The sequence below is a fragment of the Notamacropus eugenii genome, chromosome 2 (genome assembly GCF_028372415.1).
Source record: "Notamacropus eugenii isolate mMacEug1 chromosome 2, mMacEug1.pri_v2, whole genome shotgun sequence".
Taxonomy (NCBI): Eukaryota; Metazoa; Chordata; class Mammalia; order Diprotodontia; family Macropodidae; genus Notamacropus; species Notamacropus eugenii.
Genome location: NC_092873.1, coordinates 184,515,424 through 184,528,717, shown reverse-complemented (window position 1 = coordinate 184,528,717; position 13,294 = coordinate 184,515,424). Strand labels below are relative to the sequence as shown.

The 13,294-nt window shown below is 37.2% G+C and overlaps 1 long non-coding RNA gene across 1 annotated transcript in view; it reads left to right on the top strand.

Moving 5' to 3' along the window:
* Window positions 1–3,787: 3,787 nt before the first annotated feature.
* The window catches only part of LOC140523769 (uncharacterized), a 44,709-nt gene continuing 35,202 nt past the window's right edge, over window positions 3,788–13,294 (top strand). Inside the window, exon 1 of the long non-coding RNA XR_011973464.1 lies at window positions 3,788–4,080. This is a non-coding gene — a long non-coding RNA (uncharacterized lncRNA). The remainder of the gene's footprint in view (window positions 4,081–13,294) is intronic.

Here is a 13,294-nt window from a genome sequence, read left to right as displayed (position 1 = left end):
GCATGAAGTTGCATTTCTGTTTACCTTCATGTTTTAAGCAGCATATAGACAAAACTAGGATACCTCCCAAGGCTGCTGGACTCAATGTCCAAAGCCATGTGTATTATATCAACTATTTGACATCTGGAGATAACTTGTACCTGTCAGAAATAGTTTAAATCTAAAGCAATTCATCTCTCCATTTAGTTATTTCACTTTTTCCCTCTGTGCGTGATAGTTTAAATTCACATTGAAACACACAAAACTTAACTCTATGTAGGAAAACCAAGTCTAGGATTGGGGTGGGGATGGGGTAAGGGTTCTTGTCTTCCTAGAATTTTGTATACCACTTGATTCAACCCCTTCCAATTCACTACGATTATTAGTTGAATTATAGTTTAAGGTCAATTTGTCTTACCTTCTACTGAATTGTAAGCTGTTTGAAGACAGCAGCTAGGGCATTTTAATATTTATATTCCATAGGCCCTTGCTTCCTGCAAGTAAGTTTTCTAATTTGATTACTCTGAATTCTTATTATAGTTTATGATTGGATAATATTATTGTGTTGCACATGGCAGGTACTTAACAAGTGTTTCTTGAATTTGAAATTCTTCTAATACCTTAGTACTCACTAGATGTACTGAACATCTACATATTTTCTCATTTACTACCACTGCCACTGCCAAACAATATTTGTTAATACATCTATGCCTGTTGGATTATGTTTTGTGCAGGAAAACAGAGATCTTTGCCTACAGTTGAAATACTTCTCACTTAACAATTTTTCCTTTGATTATATTTCTGAGATTTGGATAAGTGAAGAAGAAAAATGGAACCAGATAAATAGCCACTTACTCCAATGGATGTTATTTCATTAATGTGGATATTGCCACAATGCACCCATCTACATTTGTCCATCTTGTGCCACTCTTGGCTATGTTCTCACATAAGTCACAAAGTTCATCAGTAGGAGGTCCACTCAATGTTCTGGGAGTCCACTTCATTTTCTTTTGGCATCGTGAAAATATTGGTGGAACCCTGGGGCTCTCATTTCCATTGCTCTCAACATATCTGGTCATACATTTCTTCTTTGAGCATACATTTCCCTAGTGATACCTTTTACTTTATGCAGTCCTTCTTCATGGTCCCTTACTTGTTGTTTTGCAGCTGGCTTATACCAACAATGTACCTACCCACAATGTATCTATCCATTGTCCTCTGAGTGATACTCATTTTTAAAATTCTTTGGAGACCATAGTGTTCCATGACTCACAGTTATACCCCACATTGGTAGAATATTGGTATTAAAAGAGATGGTCTTTATTTTCTGAAAAAAACTTAAGGTCCTCAAAAAAGTTTTACAGTTTTCTGAAGACAGACTAGCCTGCTTACCTTCCACATAATGCTGAGTTGTTGTCCCACCTGTTTAATACCCTCTAACCATAAATACTATATCCATTAGTGGGCATATATGGAATAGCTATCTAGTACCAAGCTCCATGTCACTGGAGGCATTTTTACTACTTTAGATTGAAAAGCAAGTAAAGATTCAAGAAATAGTCATAGCCTTCTTTCCCTATTCCAGTAAGACATTACAGGATACCACTGTGAAATAGAAAGAGCTCTGGATTGGGAAAGAAGAGACTCAGGTCCAAGTCTTGGCCCTCACTTAAGTATAACCTTAGTCTAAGCAAATTATTTACTAGGGGTTCATAACCTGGACTCCTTGAACTTAAAAAACATTGATAATTGTGTTTCAATATATTTTCTTTGTGATCTTATATATTTTACATTATGCATTTAAAAGCATTATTCTGAGAAGGGGTGCATAGGCTTCATCAAACTGCCCAAGGGCTCAGAGATATAAAAAAAACATTAAGAATCCCTAAACTAGTGGTTTGTGTTCTACCAATACATGTTGTAGCTAGATCAACTTAGCACAAAGATTCATCTATGTTTATTAAAATTCCTAAAGATTATCACAATCCCCTAAAGCTTTCTGAAGAAGCTAGACCAGATGACCTAACCTAGCTTGTCTTCTAGTTTTAAAAAGTGATGGTTCTCTAAGTGGGTGTGAAATGGCCAGGAAATCTATGTGGAGGTATGCCCTGTGTCATGTTTCTACAGTGTTATACTGCTTCACTGAAGACATTACGGGCCTAGTACTAGTTTGCCAGTGTTTCAGTGTCTGTATAGGGGTAGTACAGTCCATCCATGAGCACTAACCAGAAGGTTAGCTTCTCCTTCAGCAGTCAAGGATTTAGTGCTCACTTTTTCATTTCCGGTTGAAGCCATTGTATATTTACTACATGTCTGTTATGTTCAGTGCACTGTACTGGACACTTCAATTTATGGTAAATAAATTCATCTGCCTCTACTGAAGCTAATTATTATATATTCATCTTTGTGACAAGCACTATGAGATATATGATAAAATATAAGATGTACATCTGGATCTCTAAAAGTTTAATACCTCATTCAAATCACCTCAGTTCAATTTAATTCTATAGATACTGAAAACCTGCTACACATAAAGTACTGTGTTGTTAGGTTCTGGGGAGCAAAAGGCAAAATAGAAAACAGTTCTCACTATCTAGGAGATTTCATCTTATAGGATATAATCAAGTGTCTCTGCACCTTCCTACCTGTGTGACCTCAGGCAAGTCACTTCATCTTTCTAGATTTCACTTTCTTTATCTGTAAAATGTGTGGAGGGCAACTAAATGATCTCTAAGGTCCCCCACTAGCTCTAAACTTTGATCCTATGAAGTGTACTATAGACACAATTCAGACTGCAGATCATCTCAGCTCTTTTTGGTACAGAGAGCAATGAGTGAAATGGATTGTGGGCATAGGTATTCATATAGATTGTGCACACCTGGTCCACATTCATGTTGATTGGGAGTAGGTAAAAGACAATGGATGATTCTAATTAAGTCCTATGCACTCTAATCATCTCATATACAAATCTGAGGGAGGGATGGTAAGAAGTATAACACAGGAAATAACAGTTAGAAACCCCTGCTGATTTTGAAGGATATGACTCTGTGAAATAAGATCTATTTTATCTTTTTGAATTTGTTCAAAAACCACTACCTTAAACTTAATCATAAACTTCGTTCTAAAGTCATGAGTCACCCCAAAGATATCTGTGATAACCGAGATAAAAGTAGGTCACTTATCCTACAGTTATGACTATCAATGCCCAATGACTGGGCAGAAAAATGAATTAGAATCCCTCGCCTGGCCTAGAACGCCTACCTCTGGAAAGAACCTTACGAGGTAATAAACACTCGTTTTCCTTGAATTCTCCGTCTAAAGCAAATCAACCAAGACCAGGTTGTACCTTTGGAAAAGTAACCTTTTCTCTTAATTGGCTCATCAGAGAACAACCAAAATCCTTCTTCTGGGTAATCTGCGTTCAGACAAACAAAATTAGTCAATTTTAAATGTTGTAATTCCCTGTGCCAGGGAAGAGAGCTGAGTCCCAGCTTGTCCACATGGTTTCTAGCGTCCCGTGCAATCAACATTCTTCAGTTTATCTTTCAGGAACTCCTCAGATGCAAACACTTAGGAAGGGCATTTGAATAGAGTTTTCCCCAGAAGTTCTAGATATACAAAGAACAAGACTGCCTCTGTCAGACACAAAAGCAAAAGAACATTCCTTTTTTTTTTTGGTCTTTAATTGTTTCAGAAGTCTGAAGTCTTCTTTAGGACTGCACAGAATGTATCCTGTAACAGATCAAGCAACAAAACCAAGAAGTGAAGCATGCCAGTTAAGATTTACCATATTCTGGGATTCAGAGAAACAAAGGGCAGCTGCGTACTTAGTTGTCAAAAAAGCTGAGTACAGGTGTTAAGTACCAGCTGAAGTTCCTGAGAGATCCTGAAACTGGTCAATAAACAGAATGCATTCCAGCAGTCTTGCCTGGAGGTGATAAAGTAATGGATTACACTTACAGAGAGGGTCTTGGCCACTTAAAACTGAAAGAATGTATTAATGGCAACCGCTGCTCTCTTCTGGAACCAGGAGTTGTGATTTTAAGAGCTTAGGAGCAGCACTTAGCAGGACAAGCTACAGGCTGTTTTGATGAAAGAAAGGTAATAAGTCATTACAATAGAGAAATTTATCTTCTCTAACAACTATTTGTCTTTCGTCCACGCAGTGGAAACTTTACCTTCAAATGTTCTGATATTTTTTTTAGCTAAGGAGTCAGCCAGTTGGTCAATAAACTTTTAGTAAGCCTACTATGTGGCAAGCATAATGCTAAATGTTGAACATAGAAGGAAATGTAAAAGATTGTCCCTGTTCTCTAGGAGCTCACAATCTCATGGGAGAGAAAGCATGAAGATAACTACATATAAACAAGCTATGAACGATAGAAATGAGATATAATCAACAGAGAGAAAGCAGTAGAATTAAGAAGGAGCCCAAAAGGTTTCTTGTAAAAAGTGGGATTTTTAGCTGGGATTTGAAGGAAGCCAGGAGGCAGAGATGAGGAGGGAGAACATTTCAGGCATAGGCAATAGCCAGTGAAAATGCCCAGAGTAAAGAGATGGAAATTGAAACAAAAAACAGGTCCGAATCACTGAATTACAGAATACATTTGAGGTAGGGGGGAAGGGTGTAAGATGTGGGAAGACTGGAAAAGTATGGAAGGGAAGGAGAGTATCTATGAGGTCCTAAACTTGAGCAGCAGGCAGCCTCATCTCTTCCCAGAGTTGCCAAGACAAGTACTACACAGTACTCAGACTATTATATATTATGTTGTCTGGGAATGTTTTGACTGCAGAAGTAGTGTGTCCCATAATCAGATAAAGAAAAGAGAGGGGAAGGAGAGGGGAGGGGAGGGGAGGGAAGATCACAAAGCAATTTGTTCCAACAGTTCTAGTCCATAAGCCCAAAATGGGCAGCTTTTTGGGCTGATGAGATCTGAAGACCATCATCAAAAGATATGCTAGCCTATTTTTCTACTCTGCTATTGATATTAAGAATGAATTAATTACTTTGAAAATAATTCATCCTTATGTTGCATTGCTTTACAAATATTTTGGCAGTGCATGTGAACATGATATCATTATTAATTTTGAGAAGGCTTGTTTTATTCTGAATGACTTTCTTTTGGAAGGGGCATTTTGGGAAACATCCGAGAAAAACGTAAGGGACATGTAGCTGGTGCAGTGGATAGAGCACTGGGAATGAAGGCAAGAGGACCTGAGTTCAAATCCAGCCTCTGACATTTACTGGCTGAGTGACCCTTGACAAGCCACTTAAACTCTGTTTGCCTCAGTTTCTTCAACTGTAAAATGGGGTAATAATAGCACCTACCTCTCAGGGTTGTTATGAAGATCAAATGAGATAACAGTTGTAAAGGGCTAAACACAGTGCCTGGCACACAGTAAGTGCTCTCTAAATGTCAGTTATTATTGTTCCTTAAGGGTACTGAATAGATGACTTGCTACAAGAGGAAGCGGAAAGCCTATGTAGTGTTAGTAAAGAAGTTGAACTGACAGAAGCCTTCTCCCTTGTTGATGTCATCATGTGGTATTTCACATACTTCCAATGTTCACTGTTTCCATGCCAGTGTTTATAACAATGTAAGATTGTGTTTGTCTGGATTACTGTTTTGCTAAATCATTCAGGCCTACCTGAAAATGTTCTGCTTTTCCAAAAGTGGATAAAAAATATTAATCAAACTATTTTAAAGGGGTTTGAATATTACCTAAAAAAATTGTCTCTTCGGTATTCTTAAAGGTTGAGTTATGTCAGTTTCTATTAATTTATTTGGTCTGCAAAAATTATGTAAATGTGCATAAAATCACAATCAGGAAGCATTATTGTTTCTTTGCCACAGTCACCTGAAAGGAAGCTATACTTTCATCATCTTAAAATAAATATGATCATGTTTCAGTATGGCTTTACATGATCAAAGACTAGTATGATATTTCAGTATTTAGGGAATAAAAAAATTGACTGATTCAATCAAAATGATCAAAATTTTCATATTACCACTGAAACTTTATATGTATATTATATATTATAGAATATAATTCTATATAATTTATACTTATATAATATGACATAATATAATACATAATTGCAAATATATAATTATCTCATACAAAAATATGTTATATATTATAGTGTGTTATATAATATATAATATTGAAAACTACATATCTTAAACTGGTAGCTTATTGAAAATGTTCATTACTGTACAGTAATGCTACATTAAAGAGAATATATTAGAAAGCATACAGATTACTTTAATTGAAACAACCTGATTTTACATTGAGCTTTGATTGAAGGTAGGAATTTAAGATGCTACACTCAAATGTGAGCATACAATGTACAATATGAAAAATAGTTGAGACCGTTTTCAATGTGAGATTTTTTAAGCGTAATTATTTGCAGAAACTTAAATGAATTATTTTATGCCCCAAATACATTATACTGCCACAATTACCTCAATTCTCCAGAGGCTGTGGAAAATATTTACTTAAATAGCATGTCATATGTTAACCTACTGATTTAACTTAGTAGTATTATTGTCTCAATGCTGTTTGGTCTGGATTCACAAAATGTCATGTAGATAAGCTTGCTCTAGTGTGGATATTGTTACTTGATTTGGTTAACTAAATTTCCCCTGTGCATTTTTGTGAAGTACCATTAATTTAAGGAATGTTCTTCTTCTTTCATGCCACTGTCTGGTAATCAGAAAATACTTACGGCACATCTTTCATGCTAGCATTTATATAGCACCTACTATGTCCCAGGCACTGTCTTAAATGCTTCACAATTAAATATCATTTGATCCTGACAACAACCCAAGAAGGTAAGTGCCATATTTCCTTCCCATTTTACAGCTGAAGATTACATAGGCAGGAAAGTTGTTTGGACAGTGGCTTGTTTTCTTCTCCAGAGCTTGGTTTCAGTGCCTGACTCTTCTTTGAAATTCAACTCTTCACATTAGAGAAATTTCAAAGAAGAGTCAGGCACTGAAACCAAGCTCATCATGTACCTAAAATGCACACAGGATGGCTTTCATATGACCTATTGTTGGGTACAAACCTTTGTATTACAAAGAACTCAATATTTCTACCATACTTCTGGCCAGTGGCTTTCAAATTTTTGGTAGCATTCCTCTTCATGGGGTCAACATTGAATCCTCTATCTTATTGCTTGAAGTGCAAGTTCTGTGAACACAGGGTTGTTTCATTTCTGTATTTTTATCTCCAACACCTACTATGAGGGATCCAAGAATTAGCCCTAGAAGGGACTTCATATAAATCTAATCTCTTCATTTTATAGATGAGGAAACTGAAGCCCATGGAGTTCACATCACATTCTCAAGGTCACATTCCGAAAACATCAGAAGTTGGTTTAGTACCAAAGTCCTCTTATTCAAGTCTGGGCTCTTTCTACTGTACCATGAAGCCTCGTATTAGGTACTCAATTACTATTGATTACTAGATGATTACTATTCATTCCATTTGTAACTGACAGAAAGATGGAGTGGGGAAAGGGAATAAGAAAAACAAAACCTAATCAGAATAAAATAAGAATTAGATGATGAGTAACGCTCTGTTTTTGGTGGGTGATCACATGCTATTTTAAACTAGGTATAGATATTAATAACATAAGAGTCCAGCCCACAGGCCCCCTGGAGAACCTTCATCATTGGTCACCAGCCCATGCTTAAAGAACCATGGTTTTAAATGAAAAGCAAGTGAGGAGACCTTGCTAAAATCAGAACTCATTGTTCTAAGAATATTAGTCAGTAGACTCTTAAAACAACTCCTTTGTCTTTTAACGAGATTTCAGTTTAGTCAGGTTTGGTATTATTTTGATGGTGACATTCAAGTCTAGAATCACAGGGAAGCTGGAAACTGCTTATAGCAAACATGAGGAAACTGTTCCACGTTGCCCTTGGGTACGTGTCACCCCATCTTCCCGGCACAGGATCTAGAGCCACATGTGGGGGTGTGATTAAAATAGGACAGTAAGAGAAAAGCAGTTACCTACTTGTGGTGGGAATATGGAAGTGGAAGAAGATTCAGACTGGTATAGGAGCTGACTTTAGACGTAGATAAGAATAATGATAATAACATTTACGTAGCACTTTCAGGTTTGCAAAGCACTTTACAAATACTACCTCATTCAAGCTTCACAATAACCCCCCTAGGGGGTAGGTACTACTATTATCCCCATTTTATAGATAAGGAAACTGAGGCAAATAGAGGTTAAATAGCTTAACCAGGATCATATAGCTAATAAGTGTCTGAGGTTAGATTTGAGCTCAGGAATCCTGACTCCCAGTCCAGTACTCTATCCACTGTGCCACCTAACTGGATGGGATATATATATACATATATATATATATACATATATATATATATATACATATATATATGCATACACACACACATATATATATACATATATATATACATATATATACATATATATATATATGCATACACACACACATATACAAACACATCATCTTTAAATTTTATTTATGTAACATATACGTGTGTGGATTTGCAAAGCCTTTTATACACATTTTCTCATTTGAGCCTTAAAACCCTATTGCATAGGTACAATTATCATTTTATTTTGAAGCTGATCAAGCTGAGACTCAAGGGATTGATGATCTTCCATAGTCAGGTAGCTTGCAGCATCAGAGGCAGGAATTCAAACCAAGACAACCTAACTCCACCTAACCCCAAGCCCAGCACTCTTCATTCTTCTCATACTGCCTCCGGTGGCTAAGCACTTTCTTTTAAGCCTATGACCCAAGTGGCAACTCAAGACAAAAGAAGACAGTGGATAATCGGCAAATCATTCTACTTATTTAAGGCTCTATGGCTAGTTCTGGCCTTTGGAGCCCCAAATTCTGTTAATGCCTCTGCTCTAGCTCTTTCCCTCCCATTTTGGTTTAATCCCCCTCATTTTGGTTTAATAACTAAGACAGCTTGGAGTCAGGAAGATTCATCTTCATGAGTTCTAATCTGACCTCAGATACTTACTAGCCTTGTGACTCTGGGCAAGTCACTTCACCCTGTTTGCCTCAGTTCTGCATATGTAAAATGAACTGGAGAAAGAAGTGGCATACCACTCCAGTATCACTGCCAAGAAAATCTCAAGTGGGGTCACAAAGAGTTGGAAATGACCAAGCAACGACAAAAAAAGCATACTGGCAATAAGCAGTATCACCTCTAGCAGCTCAGTCCTTTTTTGGTGCCCACAGTCCACAAACAAATTCATAAGATCAAAGATTTAGAGCTAGAAGGAAACTCAGAGGTTATATATAGTTCAACTTCCCCCCCACCTCCGCCCTACTCCCCTTTCCTTCACTTTTCTACTCTGAGAAATCTGAGAGCCAGAAAAGTTAAGACACAAGCCTAAGATAACACAACTAGGAAGTGGCCAAGCTAAGATTTCAACCTCACTCCTCTTATTCCAAATCCCCTATTCCATCTTGCCTCCCAGAAGCACTGAAGACAATTTACTTCTCTGCCCATTGATAGAGGAGCCAGAGGTAGCACATTTTAGCTCCAGATATTCCTGAGAGAGGTAACAGGATTTAAAGAGTCATCAGTACAACACTGCCCATCCTAATCTGTATGTGATAGTTAGAAGGCTCCATGAAAGTGGGGATAATGACACTGTGCTCATCCCCAAAGCCCATGACAGCTCTGAAGAGCTATACCTGAATAACTGGGTGTGACCCAGGGACAGATCATTTTACTGATGAAAGGATCAGACTTTTGCAGTGTTCTTATGGACCAAACTCTACTTCTACCAGGTGAGATCATGCTAGAAGGGCAGAGATTCCAAGAATGGAGGGATAGTAGAAAGTGCATTAGACTAGTAATTGGAAGATCTTGGCCCTTCTGAATTTGCCACTTACTGGCTTTTTGACTTTGGGCAAGTCCTTTAGCCTCATCTTTCACGCATGGCAAGACTGTGCTAGAGCCAGTTCTGGAGAATTGTTCAATTTTCAGTGTGAGCATTTAGACCTCAAAAAGCAGCAAATACTATAAATCAGGACTTTGTTTTATTGTTTTGTTAACTCTCTAGACTTAAGAAAATGATGGAGAAAATGTTAACAATGAATATTAAATATAAAAGTGTGTTGGAGAATAATTTTTCTCCCTTAGTGCTGGTTGTTAAGTATTTATCAACATACCCCTGGCAGGTGAGAATTGTGGGGGGAAAGGAAAGGCTCAAAACATCATTGGTCACAGCTACTCATTAGTAGCTAGGGCACAACATCCAAGAGTGGTACAATGAAGGACACATAGTTATTTTTCTAAATGTACAGAAATTTCTGCTCTCCATAGTTCATAGATATTTACTTGATGACAAGTCAAGTCACAAGTATTATAGTAAGGCAAAATGCAAAATAATAACACAAGGAAAACAATTATTGAATTTTGTTTTGACTGCACAAGTATCCTGTCCTAGATCCAGCTATCTTGCAAAAAAAAATCATTTTATGTATAAGCAGTTATGAACTATGCCAGGTGTATGCCAGTAATTGTTTAACAACTGACTCTCAGGGAAGGTGGAAAGGATGTATGCATGATGCTTTTTTTAGTTTAATCTGTATTATTTTCCCATAACTTTCTTCAGTCTACATAAATGACAATGTATCAAGCTCTCATTTGTAGTCATATAAATGCTTACACTAAAAATTTAACAATCAGTTCTCAAAAGTCAGCATACTTTTGATTGTGCCAACGTGGCATTTCCTGAGGTATCTTCACAATGATTTTTTTTTGACAAAGATTGTATTGCTGTGTGAAGCTGCTAGTAAAGATCTCCATCTGTCAATGAAATTTCACCCTCTTTGCATCAAAATTTCTGAGAGTTAAGTGTTTTGCTCTGGGTTTCACAGCCAGTATGTGTCAGAGGCAGAATTAGAACCCAGGCCTTCCTGACTCTGAGGACAATATTCTATGTGCTATGCTTCTCTGACTCTCTTTCCCACTGATTTTTACAAACAAATCATCTTGGGCAGTTGTAAGGGTGTCCTTAAAATCCCAAGAAATCCTACTCAGATGTCCATTTTCTTCCACAAATTTAGGCCCATTATGAAAAATCCCTTTAGAAGAAAAACAAACAGACCATTGTAAGAAGGACACTGGTCTATTCTGGTAGTCATTTTAGTAGATTAGCATGGAAGTATTTGTGAAGCCACCAATTCCCTCTTTTGAGGAGGTTTGGGGCTGATAAACACACTGCCCAGGAAATTGCACGCTAGCTGACTGGTAATGAAAGTTTTGATAATGTAGTTAAGATGTACCTTTTTCTGCTCTTTGATTGTAAAGTGATGTAAACACTCACTGAAAATTTGTTATTAAGCCCAGATTATCCTTTCCCTGGGTGTTGATTCACTTTTGTTTTGGATGCTTATTTAGTTTTAAGTATACTCATTTTTTCAATGAGGAATTTTAAATGCTGCCTTTCCCCAAAGACTGGGATGGCCTTTGCCTGAAGGTTACATTAAGTTATTCCACCAAGCACATTGAGGTCTTTGTGATGACAGCAGGAAAGACCTGAGAAAAGGGAGAAACCTGCTGAAGGACATATGCCAGAGAGGGAATGGGGGTCTTTGTTTGGGGGGGAGGTAAGGGAAGGGACAGGTGGGGAAGGAAGTGGTGGAGGGGAGGGGAGGGAGAAAAGCAAAGAGCGAAGAAGATGAAGGAGTCCTGGAAGTGACTATTATTTCAAGAGATGGCTCTGATAAGCTTATAGTAGAGCACAGAGCATGGTCAGTGACCTTTAACTGGATTCCTGTTACACTGGCTGCCAGTCTTCAGTTGTGACAGAGACAGGACCCTGCCTTTGAACACACACACACACACACACACACACACACACACACACACACTGTAGCACTCAACCATTATAACTGCCAAAACAGCACTCAAACACAGTGTCTAGCATGTAGTAAGTACTGGATCAATGTTTTATCAGTGTGTTTAATTACTTTTTTTGTGTACACCATTACACAATTATTCAAGTTAACTCTACCTGTTACATGTGCTTCTTCAGTTTATGAGGCACAAAGCTTCCGTCACCAGCTTTACTATGTCCTTGACTGATGCTTGGGGTGTGGGGAGAGGAATGCTATGCCCATTGTAACAGAGGTGGTTGAGTCTGGTTTGGGTTTAAATGCCATTTACCAGTAAAATTGAAGAGTTTCTCTATTTGTACTATAGGATCTTTGGTGTTCCATTTCATTGCCTAGTTACTTTGAATAAGTGCTTCCCTTTGTTTCCTTTTCCCCCCAAGAAGAGATGTGACCTTTTGCAAAATATGTTTTAGTGAAACTAAGTTTGGTGCTCCCCCTGGATCAGGATTAAAACTATTCATTTTACTAAAGCTTTTTATTTATGCCAGAATGAGAACAAATTTTTTCCCTAGCATAATTCAATTTACCTGGTCCAGATGAACTAAATTCTCAAGCACCAAAAGTACTGGTAGATATGGCTTCTGGGACTATTTAAGTGACATTTTAAAGATATTATACTCTCATGGTCTTTAAAATATCACTTAAAATATCTCTTACTCTCATGATTAAAGATACTGTAGAACTAGAGATCAAATGTCCTGATTTTCAAAAAAGGGAAGAGAATGGAATGTGGAAACTATGCCTGTAAACTAGACTTCATTTTCTGGAAAATTCTGGAATGTTTTATGTAAGAGATAGGGAATTTCTAGAAAAAGGAAGCAGTAATCCCACAAAGCAAGCATAGATAGCTTCATAAGGAACAAGGTATGACACAGGAACTTTATTTCCCTTTCTGAATGGGTCACTAAACTGGTAGATCAGTAGAATGGGATTTATAGAGTTTACCTAGAATGTTAACAAAGTATTTGCTATAATGATAACAAAGTACTATGTAACATGTTTTTTTGAAATACAATTTAATTTTATTTTCAATTGCAAATTCTCTCCCTCTCTTCATTCCCTCCCCAATCACTGAGATGGCAAGAAAAACAAAACCCATTACAAATATGTATAGTCATTTAAATAAATTTCCATATTTACTGGGTCAAGAAAGAAAGCAAGGAAGGAAGAAAGGAAGGAAGGAAGGAAAGAAGATAAAGAAAGAAAGAAAGAGGAAAGGAAAGGATAGGAAAGGAAAAGAAAAGAAAAGATGCTTCAATCTATACTTTGAGTCCATCAGGTCTCTATGTGGGAGTGGATAGCATGTTTCATCCTTGATGATATTTTTATGGAAAAGATGGAGAGTTGGGTAGTAGACATAATACAGTTAGATATTGAATTGGTTGAAT